This window comes from Rattus norvegicus, chromosome X, assembly GCF_021556685.1.
Source record: "Rattus norvegicus strain SHRSP/BbbUtx chromosome X, alternate assembly SHRSP_T2T, whole genome shotgun sequence".
Lineage (NCBI taxonomy): Eukaryota > Metazoa > Chordata > Mammalia > Rodentia > Muridae > Rattus > Rattus norvegicus.
The window spans coordinates 105517788-105541651 of NC_141554.1; the positions used below are offsets into that span (position 1 = coordinate 105517788).

Here is a 23864-nt window from a genome sequence, read left to right on the forward strand (position 1 = left end):
AAGGGTATGGAACGTCCAATCCCTCACTAAGTCAGCTGATCTGCTGGTTAGCAATGATCCTGAACTAAGTTAAGATGGCTGAATAATCTGAGTGGAAAATAACTACAATACTGCAACAGAAAGATCATTTAGCAAGAAAATTATAGCAGCTTATTCAACTACAATAGTCATGACTCTAAACTGAAACCTCACTTCCATTAACAATTAAAGACACTCCTTTCTAACCAAAAGTCCCCCATTTCCACAAATTCACTAGAAATTGCTTTCCTTCCATCGACTTCAAATATTATAAAAGTCTCCCCGACCCTGTATTCTTTCATCTATCATCTTAATGTTTGCATTTCCTAGGTTTATAGATTATTGACATTAATTAAATTTGAACTCGACTGCTTCCTGGAGATCTTGAGAGTGCTTCTGTGGCATCAGTGGCTAGTAAGTGGATTCTTATACACTGTCAACCCTACCATCAACTGACCGTTTCCTTGTTGTTGCTGCTTTGGTTTTTTTCTAAGAGAAGACTTCTCTACTTAACCCTGGCTGTCCTGAAACTGGCTCTGTTGACCAGGCTGGCCTCAAACTCTGAGATTTGCTTGCCTCTGTCTCCCAAGTGCTGTGATTAAAGGCGAGCACCACCACTGCTTGGCTCATGCTACTTGGCAGTTCTTTTTCCTGGTTACTTGCCTCATTTCTCACTTGCCCTAAACCTACAATTTTTGTACATCTCCAGGAATTACTATGTAACCGTTGGTGCTGACACATACACAGGACCCACTCAAGAACCTTTAAAAGAATACGATGGTCATGCCTGCAGAAAATTAAGTAGTCTGCCTGCAGACTTTCTCCTCTCTCTGTGTTTCCCCAGATGCAATCACCCAATCGTGTCCCTAGCTCAAAACCTTTGACTTACATTCTGTCCTGCTGGCAAAATATACTAGGGCAACAGTGGCCCAAAATGTGTGGTAGTAGCCAACCAGTGTCTGATTTGATCCACAAGAAGGAACCGACACCCAGCCCTTATATGATAACCAAGAACAGGAGCGTAGATAGCCCAGAAATCTAAGGTAAAATCACTCACTACTGGTCTGAAAAATATCAATAACCTCTGCTTCATTCCCCTGCCCCTGCATTTCTTGTAAACAAGATAAGTTTTGAGCTGAAAGTTTTGTGGATGGGTTGGTGTCCCTATCACTCCGCTGGGGTTCCTGCCTGGCTAGTAGAAAGTGGCTTTTTCAGGTTCCATGTCCCCAATGCTGTGAGTCACAGCTAAGGTCATTCCCATTGATTCTTTTTTTTTATTTCTAATCCTTTATTTTTTTTATTAACTTGAGTATTTCTTATTTACATTTCGATTGTTATTCCCTTTCCCGGTTTCCGAGCCAACATCCCCCTAGCCCCTCCCCCTCCCCTTCTTTATGGGTGTTCCCCTCCCCATCCCACCCCATTGCTGCCCTCCCCCCAACAATCACGTTCACTGGGGGTTCAGTCTTAGCAGGACCCAGGGCTTCCCCTTCCACTGGTGCTCTTACTAGGATATTCATTGCTACCTATGAGGTCAGAGTCCAGGGTCAGTCCATGTATAGTCTTTAGGTAGTGGCTTAGTCCCTGGAAGCTCTGGTTGCTTGGCATTGTTGTACATATGGGGTCTCGAGCCCCTTCAAGCTCTTCCAGTTCTTTCTCTGATTCCTTCAATAGGGGACCTATTCTCAGTTCAGTGGTTTGCTGCTGGCATTCGCCTCTGTATTTGCTGTATTCTGGCTGTGTCTCTCAGGAGCGATCTACATCCGGCTCCTGTCGGTCTGCACTTCTTTGCTTCATCCATCTTGTCTAATTGGGTGGCTGTATATGTATGGGCCACATGTGGGGCAGGCTCTGAATGGGTGTTCCTTCAGTCGCTGTTTTAATCTTTGCCTCTCCCTTCCCTGCCAAGGGTATTCTTTTTCCTCCTTTAAAGAAGGAGTGAAGCATTCACATTTTGATCATCCGTCTTGAGTTTCGTTTGTTCTAGGGATCTAGGGTAATTCAAGCATTTGGGCTAATAGCCACTTATCAATGAGTGCATACCATGTATGTCTTTCTGTGATTGGGTTAGCTCACTCAGGATGATATTTTCCAGTTCCAACCATTTGCCTACGAATTTCATAAACTCGTTGTTTTTGATAGCGGAGTAATATTCCATTGTGTAGATGTACCACATTTTCTGTATCCATTCCTCTGTTGAAGGGCATCTGGGTTCTTTCCAGCTTCTGGCTATTATAAATAAGGCTGCGATGAACATAGTGGAGCACGTGTCTCTTTTATATGTTGAAGCATCTTTTGGGTATATGCCCAAGAGAGGTATAGCTGGATCCTCAGGCAGTTCAATGTCCAATTTTCTGAGGAATCTCCAGACTGATTTCCAGAATGGTTTTACCAGTCTGCAATCCCACCAACAATGGAGGAGTGTTCCTCTTTCTCCACATCCTCGCCAGCATCTGCTGTCACCTGAGTTTTTGATCATAGCCATTCTCACTGGTGTGAGGTGAAATCTCAGGGTTGTTTTGATTTGCATTTCCCTTATGACTAAAGATGTTGAACATTTCTTTAGGTGTTTCTCAGCCATTCGGCATTCCTCAGCTGTGAATTCTTTGTTTAGCTCTGAACCCCATTTTTTAATAGGGTTATTTGTTTCCCTGCGGTCTAACTTCTTGAGTTCTTTGTATATTTTGGATATAAGGCCTCTATCTGTTGTAGGATTGGTAAAGATCTTTTCCCAATCTGTTGGTTGCCGTTTTGTCCTAACCACAGTGTCCTTTGCCTTACAGAAGCTTTGCAGTTTTATGAGATCCCATTTGTCGATTCTTGATCTTAGAGCGTAAGCCATTGGTGTTTTGTTCAGGAAATTTTTTCCAGTGCCCATGTGTTCCAGATGCTTCCCTAGTTTTTCTTCTATTAGTTTGAGTGTGTCTGGTTTGATGTGGAGGTCCTTGATCCACTTGGACTTAAGCTTTGTACAGGGTGATAAGCATGGATCGATCTGCATTCTTCTACATGTTGCCCTCCAGTTGAACCAGCACCATTTGCTGAAAATGCTATCTTTTTTCCATTGGATGGTTTTGGCTCCTTTGTCAAAAATCAAGTGACCATAGGTGTGTGGGTTCATTTCTGGGTCTTCAATTCTATTCCATTGGTCTATCTGTCTGTCTCTGTACCAATACCATGCAGTTTTTATCACTATTGCTCTGTAATACTGCTTGAGTTCAGGGATAGTGATTCCCCCTGAAGTCCTTTTATTGTTGAGGATAGCTTTAGCTATCCTGGGTTTTTTGTTATTCCAGATGAATTTGCAAATTGTTCTGTCTAACTCTTTGAAGAATTGGATTGGTATTTTGATGGGGATTGCATTGAATCTGTAGATTGCTTTTGGTAAAATGGCCATTTTTACTATATTAATCCTGCCAATCCATGAGCATGGGAGATCTTTCCATCTTCTGAGGTCTTCTTCAATTTCTTTCTTCAGTGTCTTGAAGTTCTTATTGTACAGATCTTTTACTTGCTTTGTTAAAGTCACACCGAGGTACTTTATATTATTTGGGTCTATTATGAAGGGTGTCGTTTCCCTAATTTCTTTCTCGGCTTGTTTCTCTTTTGTATAGAGGAAGGCAACTGATTTATTTGAGTTAATTTTATACCCAGCCACTTTGCTGAAGTTGTTTATCAGCTTTAGTAGTTCTCTGGTGGAACTTTTGGGATCACTTAAATATACTATCATATCATCTGCAAATAGTGATATTTTGACTTCTTCTTTTCCGATCTGTATCCCCTTGACCTCCTTTTGTTGTCTGATTGCTCTGGCTAGAACTTCAAGAACTATATTGAATAAGTAGGGAGAGAGTGGGCAGCCTTGTCTAGTCCCTGATTTTAGTGGGATTGCTTCGAGTTTCTCTCCATTTAGTTTAATGTTAGCAACTGGTTTGCTGTATATGGCTTTTACTATGTTCAGGTATGGGCCTTGAATTCCTATTCTTTCCAGGACTTTTATCATGAAGGGGTGTTGAATTTTGTCAAATGCTTTCTCAGCGTCTAATGAAAAGATCATGTGGTTTTGTTCTTTCAGTTTGTTTATATAATGGATCACATTGATGGTTTTCCGTATATTAAACCATCCCTGCATGCCTGGGATTAAGCCTACTTGGTCATGGTGGATGATTGTTTTGATGTGCTCTTGGATTCGGTTTGCCAGAATTTTGTTGAGTATTTTTGCGTCGATATTCATAAGGGAAATTGGTCTGAAGTTCTCTTTCTTTGTTGTGTCTTTCTGTGGTTTAGGTATAAGAGTAATTGTGGCTTCGTAGAAGGTATTCAGTAGTGATCCATCTGTTTCAATTTTGTGGAATAGTTTGGATAATATTGGTATGAGGTCTTCTCTGAAGGTTTGGTAGAATTCTGCACTAAACCCGTCTGGACCTGGGCTCTTTTTGGTTGGGAGACCTTTAATGACTGCTTCTATTTCCTTAGGAGTTATGGGGTTGTTTAACTGGTTTATCTGTTTCTGATTTAACTTCGGTACCTGGTATCTGTCTAGGAAATTGTCCATTTCCTGAAGATTTTCAAGTTTTGTTGAATATAGGTTTTTATAGTAAGATCTGATGATTTTTTGAATTTCCTCTGAATCTGTTGTTATGTCTCCCTTTTCATTTCTGATTTTGTTAATTTGGACGCACTCTCTGTGTCCTCTCGTTAGTCTGGCTAAGGGTTTATCTATCTTGTTGATTTTCTCAAAGAACCAACTTTTGGTTCTGTTGATTCTTTCTATGGTCCTTTTTGTTTCTACTTGGTTGATTTCTGCTTTGAGTTTGATTATTTCCTGCCTTCTACTCCTCCTGGGTGTATTTGCTTCTTTTTGTTCTAGAGCTTTTAGGTGTGCTGTCAAGCTGCTGACATATGCTCTTTCCTGTTTCTTTCTGCAGGCACTCAGCGCTATGAGTTTTCCTCTTAGCACAGCTTTCATTGTGTCCCATAAGTTTGGGTATGTTGTACCTTCATTTTCATTAAATTCTAAAAAGTTTTTAATTTCTTTCTTTATTTCTTCCTTGACCAGGTTATCATTGAGTAGAGCATTGTTCAATTTCCAAGTACATGTGGGCATTCTTCCTTGATTGTTATTGAAGACCAGTTTTAGGCCGTGGTGGTCCGATAGCACGCATGGGATTATTTCTATCTTTCTGTACCTGTTGAGGCCCGTTTTTTGACCAATTATATGGTCAATTTTGGAGAAAGTACCATGAGGAGCTGAGAAGAAGGTATATCCTTTTGCTTTAGGATAGAATGTTCTATAAATATCCGTTAAGTCCATTTGGCTCATGACTTCTCTTAGTCTGTCTACAACTCTGTTTAATTTCTGTTTCCATGATCTGTCCATTGATGAGAGTGGGGTGTTGAAATCTCCCACTATTATTGTGTGAGGTGCAATGTGTGTTTTGAGCTTTAGTAAGGTTTCTTTTACGTATGTAGGTGCCCTTGTATTTGGGGCATAGATATTTAGGATTGAGAGTTCATCTTGGTGGATTTTTCCTTTGATGAATATGAAGTGTTCTTCCTTATCTTTTTTGATGACTTTTAATTGAAAATTGATTTTATTTGATATTAGAATGGCTACTCCAGCTTGCTTCTTCTGACCATTTGCTTGGAAAGTTGTTTTCCAGCCTTTCACTCTGAGGTAATGTCTGTCTTTGTCTCTGAGGTGTGTTTCCTGTAGGCAGCAGAATGCAGGGTCCTTGTTGCATATCCAGTTTGTTAATCTATGTCTTTTTATTGGGGAGTTGAGGCCATTGATGTTGAGAGATATTAAGGAATAGTGATTATTGCTTCCCGTTATATTCATATTTGGATGTGAGGTTATGTTTGTGTGCTTTCATTCTCTTTGTTTTGTTGCCAAGACGATTAGTTTCTTGCTTCTTCTAGGGTCTGTTGGACATTTTTAATGGTCATTTTTGTTTCATTTTTGTTTGTTCTGTGTATAGAATTTGACTGATATATTTGTTTTTATTCTGGAATCTAGATTAATCTCCTTGATTCTAATAGACTATCTAGCCATTATTGTATTCTACAATTTAAAATTTAGTTAAGTTCATGGCAATGTTATTTTAAAAATATATTAATACAGTTTAAAAATAAAGTCTATGAGCAAAACATAAAGAAAATGTCCTAGATGGTGAAAAGGTTAAGAATCTACAAAATGGACTGGAGAGCTGGCCCAGCAGTTAAGAGCACAGGTTGCTCTTCCAGAAGACCTGGTTTTAATTTCTAGCACTCACAAAGCATCTCACAACCAGTAGTAACTCCAGTTCCAGGAGATCTGATGTCCTCTTTGAGCCTCTGAAGGCACTAGGTATTAGCATTCTGTCTAAGTTCCACCCCCACAGTTACCTGGCAACAGCCAGGTATGCCTGGCACTATAAAAGGGGCTGCTTGACCCCTCCTCATTCGCTTTTCTTGCTCTTTCTCTTGCTCTCAGTCTTCCCCTCTTCCCTTCTTCCCCTTTGTCCCTTCTCTCCCCATTTCCCTCTCCCCTTCCCTCCATGTGCTCATGGCCAGCCTTTACTCCTCTCCTCTTCTACTCTTCTTCTCTCATTAAACCTTTCCACGTGGAACCATGTTGGCCTGTTGAACCATGTTGGCCTGTTGCAGTTTGTCCGGACGCGAGCCGAGATTTCTACCCCAACACTAGGTATGAGACTGATGCACATGAAAACATGCAGCTAAACATCTATACACATGAAGTAAAAGAAAATATTTTTAAAAGAATCTACCAAACTACACTATCTGGTGTTTAATTTTACTTCCTCACACCTTTCATAGAACAAATGTTCACATTCACCATTTCTTTATTCCTACAGGCTCCAGGGCATTTCCTTTATTATCACTTAGTTTCTCATCTCTGCAATTCAAAGACTACAAGAAAGAGTCACCTTTTCATATATATCTTATCTATTATCACTGTGGATTCAGTCCCCTCTCATCTCTGTATCATTTTTTGTTCTTTCACAGCCTTCCTTGTCAGGACATCTACTTAAGATATGCCTTTTCCATTCTGTTCTTCTGGCCATTCCCTATTCCTGATAATAGAATTTGATCAGTCTAGCCTTTCTTATGCTGCAAGCCGGATGTGATTATGAGCTGGTCTATTTGATGGCGTTGCCAATCACTGAATGATGTGATCATCCTTTCATTTAATGTGATAATTGGTGAAGTTTATGTTCAATGGGACAGAGGAGGGCTGTGAAAAACTTTCAAGTGTAGTATACAGTAGACTAGGCAGCCATTTATGTCTCCAGTATGGCAAAGTCATCTCTGGTGAAACTTTTGTGTGAATTGCAGGCTGAAAACATTATGGATAGTTTTAGATCTACAACAGTGAGTTATAAAATAGTTACCAAATAAATATGAATCCAATAGTATCAGAACACTTAAAGCTTCATTCAATACCATATAATATACTGTTATCTTTAAGGAAACTGTTACTTAAACAGATCTAGAAACTAAACAGATCTCTGCTGCTTCCACTGCTCTAGGATTACAATTCCTTTAGACAAAACTATGAACTAACCATTAGAAAGTTCCGAGATTTCAATGATAAATTAAGATAATGCTGCTTTTAATACATAATTAAGACCAAAGCCACGTTGTACATTCATTCAGGGCTTCGTTGGCTTCCCACAAAGAGAAGCTAGAAGAGGCAAATCTGAAGGTAGGATAAGAGCAGAGGAATCTGGCAAGGTGAGGACAGATGTGGGGAAAGATTGGGGGGAGGCGGTGCCCAGGAGGGAGGCAGTGAGCAAGATGCAAAGTGAACAAGTTAAAAACAAAAAAACAAAGGATGGAGTATTTGAGCTGAGGACTGTGAAATGGTGGAGTGCATTACACAGCTGGAGGTGGTCCAGAGCTCAAGTAAAGGGCCAAATGACCTGCATGCTCGATCCCATGGTAGCCTCCACAGATCTACAGAACAAGAATTCTCAGCTTAACACTATCGGCAGGTGATTCGTGTGTACATTAATTTAAGATGCTTTGCTAAAAGGACTTACAATCCACAAAGACTTAAAACTCACTGTATAAGTAGGTTGGGGGAAAAGATTGAATGTAAGTAAGCTAGGAATTAATCCCACAAAGTGGTTTCAATTCTTTCCTCCTTTTATTGAAAGATTTGTCTGGTGGAAAATTGTTTTTAAAAATCAACTTTCTTGGGGTTGGGGATTTAGCTCAGTGGTAGAGCGCTTACCTAGGAAGCACAAGGCCCTGGGTTCGGTCCCCAGCTCCGAAAAAAAGAACCCCCCAAAAAAAATCAACTTTCTTTTTTTTTTCTTTCCCGAATTTCCTCGAATCTTTGCAAAGCATACACTAGAAGCAACCCCTCCCTTTTTATTGCAGGAAAAGCCCAATTTTAGCTAGATTGAGTTCAAAGATGCCGACCAGAGCCCTCTGCTGATATAGAGGAAATTCCAAAACAATGGAAAACCCCTGAGTCTTTGTGGAGTTAGCACCTGTCATGGATCCTACATCCTGGAGAAGGGAGATGGGGTGGGAAGCCATTATTAAGTTCTTCACTCTGCATCAGGAAGCTCAGAACACTTCACACTCAGTGGCCACTTCTCCACTGACAAATCTGAGAAACAGAATAAAAGCCAATAGGATGACCTTAAGTCTTAACATTTAGAAAACTCAGCTGAACTTCCTTGACTTTTCCCTGAATCAATTCATATATAGTAAAGGATTCTTGTTTTCCTAATATTTAGTCTGGCGGGTGTGCTTGTTGAGCCATTCCCACCTGAGTAAAGCATGCAAATGAGCCTCTGACCTCTATTCAGTTGCCTTTGATTTCTACTGGTAGCAGGAAGAAAAGGGAAAATGGGGAATTTGGGGCGACAGAAATATATTTACTTTATTGTTTTATAATTGGCTCCTTGACTAGATTACATTGTTTCAAAGGGGAGAAATACGTGGCTTTAAAAGTTTGAGATAAACCCCATTTTCCTCAAAGAAAGCTTTCCTCTACTGTACTTCCCAGAGACTCACAGATCAAAGTGAGCATTCACTTATTTAACATTCATTCAACATACATCAAAATAATTGCTGTGGAATAAAAATATCTTCTAAAGCAATTGATTATATTATAAAATTAACCAATTAAAATATATCTATAACTTTAAGTCTATGCTATACACACATCTATAAAGCTTAGATGATCTAATTTATGGGTATTTCTTTTTATTGATACATAATTATATGTGATAAACAGTTATTAAATATTTGCTATCAAACAAGTACTATGCAAAGAGCTGATATAGAATTCCATGAGACGGGCAAGCTTTCTGTCATCATTGAACTTACATTCTAGGAGGGACAGATAAATAAACATATCATTTTGGGGCAATTATGAGTACTATGAAGAAAATTCAAACAGGAAATGGAGTCGAGAATGATTTGTATGTGGTAGAGGGGTTAATTTCGACAGGGTGATCAAAAAGAGCTTCTGGAGAGGAGTTTGCATAGGGAAGGCTTTCTTCTGTGTGCTGCGTATTGAAACTTGCTCCCCCAGCATTGCTGTAGCCATTTTGTCCCATGCCTGCCACTCATTTCAAATTGTTACTGATGCAGGAAAAATAGCTTGGCTCAGAACAGGGTCAAATTTGGCCACATATACTGTTATGTTCTGAGGTTTGTTAATCTTAAGAAATTTCACAACCATAAGTTTCGCTTAGGACCAATCAGAATAAAGATCAGTTAGAACTATTCTTTGACTAGAAGCACTCGGCTCACACAGAGGGAAAAGCATTCCACAAACCAAAAGCAAATATTTATCCTCCTTTAATGAGGGTATACTACGATAAGATTGTATGAATTTTAAAAACAGGAGTATGATTTGAAGCTTGCTACATTTTGTTAAATTTTTTTTTAAAATGTCTTTATTGTTTTTTTAAAAGGAGAAAGAAGAGAAGTACTTTGAAATCCAGAGGAGATTTGGAGTTTGGGAAAGGAGAAATGCAATGACTGCATGGATTAGATGACCTAGGTGTTCTGAAACTGAAGCCCAGCATGGTTTTTCCACAGTGCTCGTGAGCAGGACCCTGTGTTAATAAGTCCTGTTCTGCTTCAGGGCTTCACCAATTGACTTGTGGGGACAGGCCATGCCTATACATAAATAAGATGTTTTATCATTATAAAAGGCACATAACAAAATCCACCATTTTAACCAATTAAAAATGTACAGTCCAGGGGCTGGCTAGATGACTCCGTGGTTAAGAGTGCTTGCTGTTCTTACAGAGGACTCATATTTGCTTCCCAGCAATCACATGACAGATGACAATGACAGTCACTCCAGTTCCAGGCATAAAACCACCTCTTCTGATCTCAGAGGGCAACACACGCATGCACGCACACAGGCGCGCACACACACACACACACACACACACACACACACACAGGGGGGGAGGTGCAAGTACTTACATATACACAAAAAATTAATGTTTTTTTCAATATCCAGCTTGGTGGTATATAGCATATCCCAGCATTGTGCAATTATGGACATATCCATCTCCAAAACACTTTCATCACCACATCAGAAAAACTCCCTCATTAAGCAGTCACTTCCATCTGCCTCCCCCCACACCGGAGCAATAATTGTTAGCATTCTGGTATCTGCTTTTGGCTTCTGTAGATCTGCCTGTTATAGACATTATATATAACTGGAATCATCATACATGACCACTTGTGTCTGGTTTCTTTCCCTGAGCAGAAGGTTTTCAAGATTTTTCAATGTCAGTGGAACTATCTGGGCTTCTTACCCCTTCTTTCTCAAAGGGAACTCCATTCAATAGATAAACCAATTTTTGGTCATTTGTCCATTGATGCATACATAGAAGATGCTTCTGTCTTCCAGCTGTTAATGGATAGTGTTGGGATGAACATTTATATGCTAATTTTTGCTCAAACATCTGTGATCCCTTGTAAAAGTATGTTTTATTTACCTGATGTAATTCTCATCTCTGAGGCTTACTGCTTCTGTCTGCTAACCTAGGCCTAGTCCTGGAAGCCTCTAGCATTCCTAAAATCTAATCTGACACTAGAATGCTTTTAGGCTCTGAGACTCACTGCTGAACAAGTTCACTCTTTCTTGTTCTTTCTGATCTCTGGCTGGATGGATCAACTCAGCTGCTCTGGTTCAAACTCCTTTCCACACTAATGGATTCAATCTGGCCTTTCCGATCTCCTGAATTGCTCTGCTTAGCCTTATACTAATTTTAGCAATCTGTCCTAATCTTCTGACTCCTTCTCATTCTCTGACTCATTCTGTCTTTACCTGTGTCTAGCTTGTTCTCTCTTCAACTTGCCTCTGTAAAACTCTCCCTGTAAAACTACCTCCTGTTTTACTCTTTTCTGTTCTCTTTTAAGTATATCCCCTTTCCTATCTCTTGTGAGAGTTGGGCATATCCTATTCTACCCAATTTTTCTCTAATTCATCCCTTTGTCTGCCACTCAATTAGACATCACTTTCAAACTTGGGTGCTTCCTTCTACAAACTAGCTTTACCTTCCTTGTTTGGGATTAAAGGTGTGTACTAAGGGTTGAGCCACACCACAACTAGAAATAGTTTTTTCCAATAAACACAACCTCTCTGTGTTCACAGTGTGATCAAATATCCTGCAAAAGTCCATTCTTTTGTGCATATACCTAGCAGTGAAACTGATAGATCACATGGTAATCCCACATGTGATTAAGGGTGGAGCAGGTTTTCAAATGGTGATTGTACCGTTTTAATTACAATAATAGTTTGTTCTGTCAACAACCACCAATCTCATCCTTACAATAGCCTCAAAACACCATTCAGGGAAAGAAATTCTCCTCCACAAATCTCTTGTACTCCTGAAACACTTCCTGAACATGCCAAGAATGCAAGGCCATGACCTACTCAGGGCACTTGTTACATTCGGTTGCTGCTAACAGCCTTGGGAGAAGAAAAGACTACCTTTCCAGTGTCCTTTTGTAAGAAATAAAACCATCCTGTGCTTAAGGTCCACCTGCCCCTCCTCTGTGCAGCTTACTTAGTCTGTGTGAACCTTGGCTAGCCAACAGACACCACCTTGAAGCTCCTGATATTGCTTGCTATGATATTGATATTGACTTGCTATGCTATAATAAACCCCTTTATCTTTGACCTAATGCAATCATTTTACTTAATACATTGTAAGTAGGGTGAAATCCTCAATGCTTCAATTCTGGATACCTATAAGCCCAGATTAAGGATGAGTTTCTATATCTGCTCTAGAAGGGCTTGTGAACAAGCTTAAACCCCAGGGTCAGGATACAGAAATTTAGTATTTTAAAATGTCTTTCCGTAAAGGATTATTTAATTTTTCCTGTAGATTTTTTTCTTATAGCTCATTCAAATTATTACTGGGCTCTGGGATTGTTTTTTGGTTTTTTAAGACAGGGTTTCTCTGTGTAGCCTTAGCTGTTCTGGAAGTCACCCTGGAGACCAGACTAGCCTTGAAGTCAGAGATCTGCTGGGATTAAAGGCATGTGCCACCACTGCCAGGCTGTTGGACATTTTTTTTTGACTTTTTTATGTATAAATTTTATTTTATTTTTTTATTAACTTGAGTATTTCTTATATACATTTCGAGTGTTATTCCCTTTCCCGGTATCCGGGCAAACATCCCCCTCCCCCCTCCCCTTCCTTATGGGTGTTCCCCTCCCGACCCTCCCCCCATTGCCTCCCTCCCCCCACCAGTCTAGTTCACTGGGGGTTCAGTCTTAGCAGGACCCAGGGCTTCTCCTTCCACTGGTGCTCTTACTAGGATATTCATTGCTACCTATGAGGTCAGAGTCCAGGGTCAGTCCATGTATAGTCTTTAGGTAGTGGCTTAGTCCCTGGAAGCTCTGGTTGCTTAGCATTGTTGTACATATGGGGTCTCGAGCCCCTTCAAGATCTTCCAGTTCTTTCTCTGATTCCTTCAACGGGGGTCCTATTCTCAGTTCAGTGGTTTGCTGCTGGCATTCGCCTCTGTATTTGCTGTATTCTGGCTGTGTCTCTCAGGAGCGAACTACATCCGGCTCCTGTCGGTCTGCACTTCTTTGCTTCATCCATCTTGTCTAATTGGGTGGCTGTATATGTATGGGCCACATGTGGGGCAGGCTCTGAATGGGTGTTCCTTCAGTCTCTGTTTTAATCTTTGCCTCTCTCTTCCCTGCCAAGGGTATTCTTGTTCCCCTTTTAAAGAAGGAGTGAAGCATTCACATTTTGATCATCCGTCTTGAGTTTCATTTGTTCTAGGCATCTAGGGTAATTCAAGCATTTGGGCTAATAACCACTTATCAATGAGTGCATACCATGTATGTCTTTCTGTGATTGGGTTAGCTCACTCAGGATGATATTTTCCAGTTCCAACCATTTGCCTACGAATTTCATAAAGTCGTTGTTTTTGATAGCTGAGTAATATTCCATTGTGTAGATGTACCACATTTTCTGTATCCATTCCTCTGTTGAAGGGCATCTGGGTTCTTTCCAGCTTCTGGCTATTATAAATAAGGCTGCGATGAACATAGTGGGGCACGTGTCTGTTTTATATGTTGGGGCATCTTTTGGGTATATGCCCAAGAGAGGTATAGCTGGATCCTCAGGCAGTTCAATGTCCAATTTTCTGAGGATCCTCCAGACTGATTTCCAGAATGGTTGTACCAGTTTGCAATCCCACCAACAATGGAGGAGTGTTCCTCTTTCTCCACATCCTCGCCAGCATCTGTTGTCCCCTGAGTTTTTGATCATAGCCATTCTCACTGGTGTGAGGTGAAATCTCAGGGTTGTTTTGATTTGCATTTCCCTTATGACTAAAGATGTTGAACACTTCTTTAGGTGTTTCTCAGCCATTTGGCATTCCTCAGCTGTGAATTCTTTGTTTAGCTCTGAACCCCATTTTTTAATAGGGTTATTTGTTTCCCTGCGGTCTAACTTCTTGAGTTCTTTGTATATTTTGGATATAAGGCCTCTCTCTGTTGTAGGATTGGTAAAGATCTTTTCCCAATCTGTTGGTTGCCGTTTTGTCCTAACCACAGTGTCCTTTACCTTACAGAAGCTTTGCAGTTTTATGAGATCCCATTTGTCGATTCTTGATCTTAGAGCGTAAGCCATTGGTGTTTTGTTTAGGAAATTTTTTCCAGTGCCCATGTGTTCCAGATGCTTCCCTAGTTTTTCTTCTATTAGTTTGAGTGTGTCTGGTTTGATGTGGAGGTCCTTGATCCACTTGGACTTAAGCTTTGTACAGGGTGATAAGCATGGATCGATCTGCATTCTTCTACATGTTGCCCTCCAGTTGAACCAGCACCATTTGCTGAAAATGCTATCTTTTTTCCATTGGATGGTTTTGGCTCCTTTGTCAAAAATCAAGTGACCATAGGTGTGTGGGTTCATTTCTGGGTCTTCAATTCTATTCCATTGGTCTATCTGTCTGTCTCTGTACCAATACCATGCAGTTTTTATCAGATGTACCACATTTTCTGTATCCATTCCTCTGTTGAAGGGCATTATAATCTGGCCCTGAGAGATAGTCAGTGCTGCAGCAAGCTCCTGAGTCTGGTCTACAGCCCAGATCAATCGGTCTGTGATTGATTGATAAACCAGCTCTGTTTGATTGAGATTAGTGTCTGAGTTGTTTGTAGTAATGTCCAGACCTCAACACTAAGAAGGAAATGATCATCTGTCTTTGTGATTCTAGACTGAAGGACCAGAGATGAAAATCACCTGTGCGCTGAAGAAGCAGTAAGGCTGGTATCAGATAAGTGTGCATCTTCCTAGAACTCACAGTTAAAGGCGTGACTAAAGGCATAGTTAAAGGCATATGCTAGTGTTACAGGGTCTTTGTGTTTCATCTCCTTCCCTGAAAAATCCTATGACAAAACAGTCAATCCTGTTTCAGAAACTGGGTTGAAATTCCCCGGCTAACTGCATGTTCTTGGTTCTTGTTAAACTGCTTGTTTGCTTCCCCTTGCAACTGCCAACCAGGATGTAGTGTGTGTGTGTGCATGTGTGTGTGTGTGTGTGTGTGTGTGTGTGTGTGTGTGTGTGTGTGTGTGGTCTTTTAAAACTCCATATATATATTTGGGGCTGTCCTGTGAGAAGTGTTTCTCTCTAGGCAATCACCAGCCTGCTCAATTTGAACTTGTTTGTGCTGAGTGGTCTCCATAACACTAGTATGGAATCTTATTTGGAAAGAAGGTGACTATAGATGCAATTACTTAAGATGACATGGGAAGTAGGGTGGTGTCTTAGTTAGGGTTTTACTACTGTTAACAGACACTATGACCAAGGCAACTCTTTTTTCTTCATATTTTTAATTTATTGGATATTTTTATTTACATTTCAAATGTTATCCCCTTTCCCAGTTTCCCCTCCAGAAACCTGCTATCTCCACCTGCTTCTACGAGGGTGCTCCCCGACCCATCCACCCACTCCCTCCCACCCCCTGCCCTGACATTCCCCTACACTGGAGCTTCAAGCCTTCATAGGACCAAGGGCCTCTCCTCCCATTGATGCCCAACAAGACCATCCTTTGCTACATATGTGGATGGAGCCATAGATTCATCCCTGTGTAATCTTGGGGTGGTAATTTAGTCCCTGGGAGCTCTGGGAGGGGTCTGGTTGGTTGATATTGTTGTGGTTCTTATGGGGTTGCAAACCACTTCAGCTACTTCAGTCCTTCCGTTGGGGACCCTGTGCTTAGTTCAATGGTTGACTTCAAGCATCTGCCTCTGTATTTGTCAGGCTCTGGCAGAGCCTCTCAGGAGACAGCTATATCAGGCTCCTGTCAGCATGCCCTTCTTGGCATCTGCAACAGTGTCTGGGTTTGGTTGCTCTCTATATATATGGGCTGGATCTCCAGATGGGGCAGTCTCTGGATGGCCTTTCCTTCAGTCTCTGCTCCACACTTTGTCTCATATTTCCTCCGTGAGTATTTTTGTTTCCCCTTCTAAGAAAGACTGAAGCATCCACATTTCGGTCTTCCTTCTTGAGCTTCATGTGATCTGTGGATTGTATCTTGGGTATTCTGAGCCTTGGGGCTAATATCCACTTATCAGTGAGTGCATACCATATATGTTCTTTTGTGATTGAGTTAAGCTCACTCAGGATGATATTTTCTGGGAGAATCACCACCCATAACCTCCAACTGTATTACAGAACAATCCTGATTTATAAAAAACTGTATGGTATTGGTACAGAGACAGACAGATAGACCAATGGAATAGAATTGAAGACCCAGAAATGAACCCACACACCTATGGTCATTTGATTTTTGACAAAGAAGCCAAAACCATCCAATGGAAAAAAGATAGCATTTTAAGCAAATGGTGCTGGTTCAACTGGAGGTCAGCATGTAGAAGAATGCAGATCAATCCATGCTTATCACCCTGTACAAAGCTTAAGTCCAAGTGGATCAAGAACCTCCACATCAAACCAGATACACTCAAACTAATAGAAGGGAAAGTAAGCAAGAGAAATTTCCTGAACAAAACACCAATGGCTTATACTCTAAGATCACGAATTGACAAATGGGATCTCATAAAATGCAAAGCTTCTGTAAGGCAAAGGACACTGTTGTTAGGACAAAACGGCAACCAACAGATTGGGAAAAGATCTTTACAAATCCTACATCTGATAGAGGGTTACTATCTAAAATATACAAAGAACTCAAGAAATTAGACTCCAGAGAGCCAAATAACCCTTTTAAAAATGGGGTACAGAACTAAACAAACATTCTCAGCTAAGGATTATCGAATGACCAAAAAGCACCTAAAGAAATGTTCAACATCCTTAGTCATCAGGGAAATGAAAATCAAAACAACCCTGAGATTTCACCTCACACCAGTGAGAATGGCTAAGATCAAAAACTCAGGCGACAGCAGATGCTGGCGAGGATGTGGAGAAAGAGGAACACTCCTCCATTGTTGGTGGGATTGCAGACTGGTACAACCATTCTGGAAATCAGTTTGGAGGTTCCTCAGAAAATTGGACATTGAACTATCTGAGGACCCAGCTATACCTCTCTTGGGCATATACCCAAAAGATGCCCCAACTTATAACAAAGACACATGCTCCACTATGTTCATAGAAGCCTTATTTATAATAGCCAGAAGCTGGAAAGAACCCAGATGTCCCACGACAGAAGCATGGATACAGAAAATGTGGTACATTTACACAATGGAGTACTACTCAGCTATTAAAAACGACTTCATGAAATTCTTAAGCAAATTGATGGAACCAAGGAAACTCTTATAAGAATAACATTATATGGGACTGGCTTACCAGTTCAGAAGTTCCGTCCATATCGTCAAGGCAGGAGCATAGCACTGTCCAGGCAGGCATGATACAGGAGGAACTGAGAGTTCTACATCTTTATCTGAAGGCTGCTAGTGGAAGACTGACTTCTGGGCAGCTAGGATGAGAGTCTTAAGTCCACAACCACAGTGACCCATCTATTCCAGAAAAGCCATACCTACTAATAGTGCCACTCCCTGGGCCGAGTGTATACAAATCATCACAGGTAGGCTTCTGGTTGATACATCTGGTGTCTTTGCTAAAAGAAGGGTGTGAACACAGACACTTATACGGGAAGACCACCATGCAAAAGTGAAAATAGGGGTCAGGGTAATGCTTATTTCCAGAACGCCAAAGGTGGCCAGCTGATGCACTCAGACATTTGCCTGCATCTGCCTCTCTGCCTCTCTGCCTCTCTGCCTCTCTGCCTCTCTGCCTCTCTGCCTCGCTGCCTCGCTGCCTCGCTGCCTCTCTGCCTCTCTGCCTCTCTGCCTCTCTGCCTCTGCCTCTCTGTCTCTCTGCCTCTCTGCCTCTCTGCCTCTGCCTCTCTGTCTCTCTGCCTCTCTGCCTCTGCCTCTCTGTCTCTCTGCCTCGCTGCCTCGCTGCCTCGCCGCCTCGCCGCCTCGCTGCCTCGCTGCTCCCTCCGGAGTGCTAGGATTATAGGCATGTCCCACTGTGCCTGGGCACCTTATTTTTTGAATCAGGGTCTCTCACTCAACCTGAAACTGATTCACCTAGACTGGCTGGCAAACAATCCCTGGGGATCCTCTAGTGTTCATTTCCTGAGCCTTGGAATTACATGTTCATTGCTACTGTAACTGGCTTCCTCCCTCCCTCCCTCCCTGCCTCCCTCCCTTCCTTTCTTTTTGTTCTTCCCTTCCTTCCTCCCTCCTTCCCTCTTTTCCTTCCTTCCTATCTGGAAATGCCATATTTATTACTATAAAAGCCAATTTTCTTCCCAATTTTTAAATCTTTGACAAATTTGTCCATGTGAATATGGATTTTGAGTCATTTTACCCTTTTCCCCTCTGTTTTCTCCCTCCCTCTCCTGCTGAAACTTTTAATTCTTTCCAACAAGTCTCTTCTACTTCCTTGTCTCCTTTCTGTGTGTAACGCAGTGACGTTAATGATGAGTTGCTGGTGCAAGCACGGCTGGGAAATTCTTTAATGGAGTCAGGACAACTTCTCAGTACTTAACCGCTAAAGAAAATGACAGCTCCTCAGCAGCCATTAACTGCACTGCCAGTTGCCTCAGGAAGGAGCATTGCTTCATGGGCTCCTCTCCAATTCGTGATTAAAGGTTGATAGGTTCAAACTGTCCTTCTCATGTCCCAATAACCACAGCTGCAGTGAGTTCATGAGTGCAATGTATCTATGTAGCATGTTTAGCTATGTAATGTCCAGAAGACATACACATACTTGTATATTGCCTGATACTCTGGCTCGTATATTCTTTTCTCTCCTTACCGGATGTTCTCAGAACCTTAGAGGGTGGGATATAGATGTCTCCTTTAGACCAATCATCTGGGCATCACTTACTCTTGGTACTTTGGCTGGTTATGAGTTCCTCCACTAACTGCCATGTACTACAATTAAAAATCTTTCTGATAAAAGCCAAACACCATGCTAAAATCGATAGTATTTAGAAAGTAGTTTAACACAACACAACCTTTTACCAAAACAATAGTAGTATATTTTTTCCTAGTGTCTATGATTTTCCTAGTCTTTGAAAGGAGAGGAGGGGTTGGGGATTTAGCTCAGTGGTAGAGCGCTTGCCTAGCAAGCGTAAGGCCCTGATTTCGGTCCCCAGCTCCAGAAAAAAAAAAAGAAAAAAGAAAAAAGAAAAAAAAAAAAAAGAAAGGAGGGGAATCGTGTCATTTTCTGTGAAAAAGCACAACATCAAAAGAGTCCTTTAAAATGGAGTTAGAAAGCCACATGTGGAGAAAAACTGGGACTGTACTGTGTAACTGTCGATCATGCTAATGAATGATATGCATAAAAATTGCTGAGAAGTAAAGCTCAAGTATTCTTACCATAAACAATAGTTGTGTAAGGTGATGAAGATAAGTTAATCAGTTTGAATTGATCATTTCATGATGAATAACTTATATAAAACACATTACTTCCTATGCTGTTAATATGTCAATTATACTGTATTACTGCCAAGGGGGAGAATCACACATTCATATGTCATTAACTGTATTTTTAATACTTTTTAGCAGCTGGGCATGATGATATACACCTTTACTCCCTACACTCTTGTATAGCAGAGGCAAGTGGATTTCTGTAAGTTTGAGGCCAGCCTGGTCTACATAGAAAGTTCCAGGACAATAAGGGTCACATAGTGAGACCCTATTTCAAGAAAAGAAAATATTCACTACTGGGACAATAGGTCATACAAACAGTTAAGAACTTTTGATTTAGTCTAGGCTTCAAATAGGAGAATGTAAGCATCTAGCTATGTTGGAGAATGGAACATCTGGGCAGGCTATTTCAAACACCAAGAAATCACTTCTTAGCATATATTTTTGATTAAGACAAATCAAAAAGTGACTAGCCATCCTCATACTATGTATTAAAAACAATTTAAAGTGAACTTTAAAATGGTTCACCAATGTGAATAAATATACCTAGTCCCTGTCCCCTTCAAAATGCATTCCAAATGTACCCCCTCTCCCAACACTCCACCACCTCAACCTGAGACTAGAAATTCAAACTATTATCTTGTAGGTAGATGCAATATTTCATTAAAGAATTGATTCTTTGAGACTGAGATATCATGGGTTTATAAGATCCATCACTCATTGATACACCAAAACAGACACACAAAATGCTGACAATTAAACTATGACATATTAATGGCAAAATTCATACCAGTTTCAGAGATGATTAAAGTGCACAAATTCACATTTTAAGTAAAATAACATACGCCATGCCTCTGAAACAGAAAAACTGTGCAGTACATTATAGACAATGTAAAACAGCACACATGTACAAATAGAATGTAGTAAAGAATATTGCTCTGGTGTTCTTTACTTAGGAACTCAGAAGAGGTCTCATATCTACTGTCTTGCCACAAGATGGCGAAAGTTTCAAGGAAACTCTGAGAGAGGCTGTGAGGAAGTGAGGGCAAAGTCTAGTTGTAAGGTTTATGGTAACAAAAGACAACGAGTCTGTGTTTGGAGAACCTTCAATGGCTCTTTTCAATTGATCACAATGAACAGAAAGCAAATACTTCAGAGAGATGTAAAGATGCATGTGGAATGTTTCCTTCTTTACACAAGGTGCAAGAACAAATTCCTGTGGTTGCTATAGACACAGACATGTGGACTCTGTCAGTCAAGGCTGTTTAATATGTTCTAGACTGTTCTTCAGTCCCAGGCAGGCAGCTTGGTTGGTAAGTGGTTCACAACAAGACTAAGTCTGCCACCAATGCTTCCTTACTGCTACCAGGCAACTCATTTGTTTTTAGTGCAAGGCATGTCGCAGGGAAAATCATGAGATGTGACCTCTGAATATGCCTGTGAGAGGAGTGAGGCAAAAGGCACAAATAACCATTATGAGTCACACTGGCTCTATGGGGCGTGTTATTAAGAGGTCTGAAATCTACAGACCCAAAGAAGGCCTAAGTGTGGAAGCTTGACTCTCACTTAGAAGGGGGAATAAAATAGTCATAAGAGGCAGATGGAGGGGGGAAACTGAGAGGGAAGGAGAGGTGAATTGGGGGATCAGAATCCAATGTGGAAGGTCAGGCTAGATGGCTCTGATAGTGAATAGAAGTCTGCAATTTGCAGGAGTAAGGAAGTTGGGGGGGCGTCTCCAGGACTGGACAGAGATCTGGGTTAGGAGAGGCATCCAGGAATCAATGGGGATGACCTTTGCTGTGCCTCACAGCACTGGGTATGTGGAGCCTGGGGAGGCCTCTTCCTGTGGTCTGGCAGGGGCCCCAGTGGAGCAATGGAGACACCGGCTTGCCAACAGGACTTTTGGCCCAGGGTTTATCCTGTCTACAGTGGGTACAGGCATGGAGTATAGGGCAGAGAGGCTGACGGAGTGGTCAACCAAAGCTTGGGACCCATCCACGGGCAAGCACTATTGATGATGATCTATTATGCTTGCAGACAGATGCATGTTGTCTTCTGAGAGGCCCCATCCAAGCAGCTGACTTGGATGGATATAGATACCCACAGCCAAACAGTAGACGGAGCTTGGGGACTCTTATGGAAGAGTTGGGAAAAGGATTGCAGAGCCCTGAAGGGGTTAGGAAGTCCACAAGATCAACAGAGTCAACTAACATGGATCCTTGGGTCTCTCTGAGTCTGAACCCAAAAACATATATGGACTGGAGCTAGGCATCCCAGCACATATGTAGCAGATGTGCAGCTTGACCTTCATGTGGATCCTAAACAACAGGAAAGGGGGCTGTCCCAAAAGCTGTTGTTGTACCTGGGATGTGTTCTTCTGACTGGGCTGCCTTGTCTGCTGTCAGTGGGAGTGGAAGCACCTAGCCTCATGGACACTTGAAGTACCAGGGTGGGGAGATACTCAGGGAAGACCCCACTCACTTGGAGGGGGATGGGGGAAAGATTGGGGGTGACCAGGAGGGGGCAGTGATTGGTTGGGATGTAACCTGAGTAAGTGGAAGAGAGAGAGGGGGGGGGGGGAGGAGGGGGAAAGGGGGAGGGGCAGAGGGGGGAGAGGAGGAGGGAGGAGAGAGGGATGGGGAGAGAGGAGGAGGGGGGATGCAAACTGGAACAAAACCCCAAGAAACGAATTTGCCAATATCTAGTACAAATTAAACAAGGATATATTACTTTTTAGAAGCTATTGCAATGGCATACCAAGGGAAAAAACATGACTGACATATAGTTAATGTTATGTATTAACATTATTTTAATGTCAGTAGACTAAATAGACATAACATACCCACATCATGGAGTATCACAAAGTTACAAAAGGGCATGAAAACAATCTTCACATGTTGAAGAATGAGGTTCAAGATGAATAAGTGAAGATCAGAAATGTGAGCCAACATTTGAAGAAACTAAAGGAAAAGGGAAATGGGATGGAATGACAGGAAGGAAACTAAACTTTCTACTTTGTTATCTAGCTGTAAGCTTTGGAAATATGGATGTGCGCTAAAATGAAATTAAGTCAAAGAGAAGAAAGGCAAGTCTTAAAATTGTGACAAACTGAAACAAATGAATCAGAACTGTAGGTCCGGTGAGCAGCATAATTTTACGAAGAAGAGAATCACTTCCAGGGATTTTAATTATATATCTGGAATGATATGGTTTAAAGATAAAACTAGTCACAAAATAACCTTAAATGGCTTTAAGCAAATAAGTATGAAGTTAATATAGCTATAAATGTAAGAAAAACACAAACATAATGAAGTTAGCTAGACCTCTGTTCTACTAAATGTATGTTAGAAATATCATTGTGCCATTTCTTTTTCCCTGTTTCCCTTTCTGTCCATCCACTCTACTCTCTTTTTCAGCTTAGTCACTAAATTTATTGTCTTCATCTGCAAAGCCTTTGCAGAACGTTATTGTTTGGTTTAGTTCTGTAGCACTCCAAGGAAGCTTCCTTCAAGTCATTTCAATCTCCTGTGGGCTAGAGACATTTGAGGACCATTTCACCGGTTCTTAACTTCTTTATCAAGATCCTTGCCATAGAGTAGATTTTTTTTAAATTGAAAACAGATTTTCTTATATATATTATAATATATTATATTATATATTATAATATATTATATTATATATAAGAATATATATAATATATTCTTATATATTATATATATTATATTATATTATATATTAATCATAATATATTATGATTATACTTTCCCCTCCTCAACTCCTCCAAGTTCCTCCCCACCTGCCCAAATCTACATCCTTTCTTGTTCTCTATTATTAGAAAAGAAACCAGGCACCTAGAAAATTAATAATGAAATAAGACAAGATAATAATAAACTTGAATAGGACAAAACAAATGAACAGGGAAACTAAAAGTCAAAGAAAAAAAACATAAGAAATACATGTAGACACATCAGCGAATCACGTACCCTTAAGATATTTGGTTTTATCCTAGGTCTCTCAGCTATCTAGCACTTGGTTCTTGATTACCTGAAGCATCTCATGGAGTGGGCCTTAAGTCCAATCAGATCTTGGTTGGTTACCCACAAGCCCTGCACCACTATTTCACTAGCACAGCTGGCAGGCCCGTCACCTCTGTAGATCAAAGGGTTTGTAGCTGGGTTGGTGTTTCCCTTTCTCCTTCAGTAGCATGTAGAGTTGGTTGTCAAATTACCAGAAGCAAAGAAAGGAGAGCTTCCTGGAGGAAGACCATTGCAGAGCAGCGGGAGAGAACTTGGACATTTTAAAATGCCTCTTCCATGTCTCTCCCTGACCATGAAAAAACAGGCAGTTGGGAGGAAGACAGTTTACCCTTGAGGTAGGTGGTTTGTCCCAGAGAAAGCAGTATAGACTTCATTCACAAAATATTGTATCTCTGCAAC

At 41.0% G+C, this 23864-nt stretch overlaps 1 protein-coding gene across 3 annotated transcripts in view; it reads right to left on the minus strand.

The window, feature by feature from the left end:
* Nox1 (NADPH oxidase 1) overlaps positions 1–23864 on the minus strand; it is a 53181-nt gene that overhangs the window by 28950 nt on the left and 367 nt on the right. Inside the window, exon 2 of one of the 3 annotated variants that reach the window (XM_087598938.1) lies at positions 8520–8641. The exons of the other annotated variants lie outside the window; for them this stretch is intronic. The gene's annotated coding sequence lies outside the window, so the exon portion shown is untranslated. The remainder of the gene's footprint in view (positions 1–8519; positions 8642–23864) is intronic. 3 annotated transcript variants of the gene reach the window in all.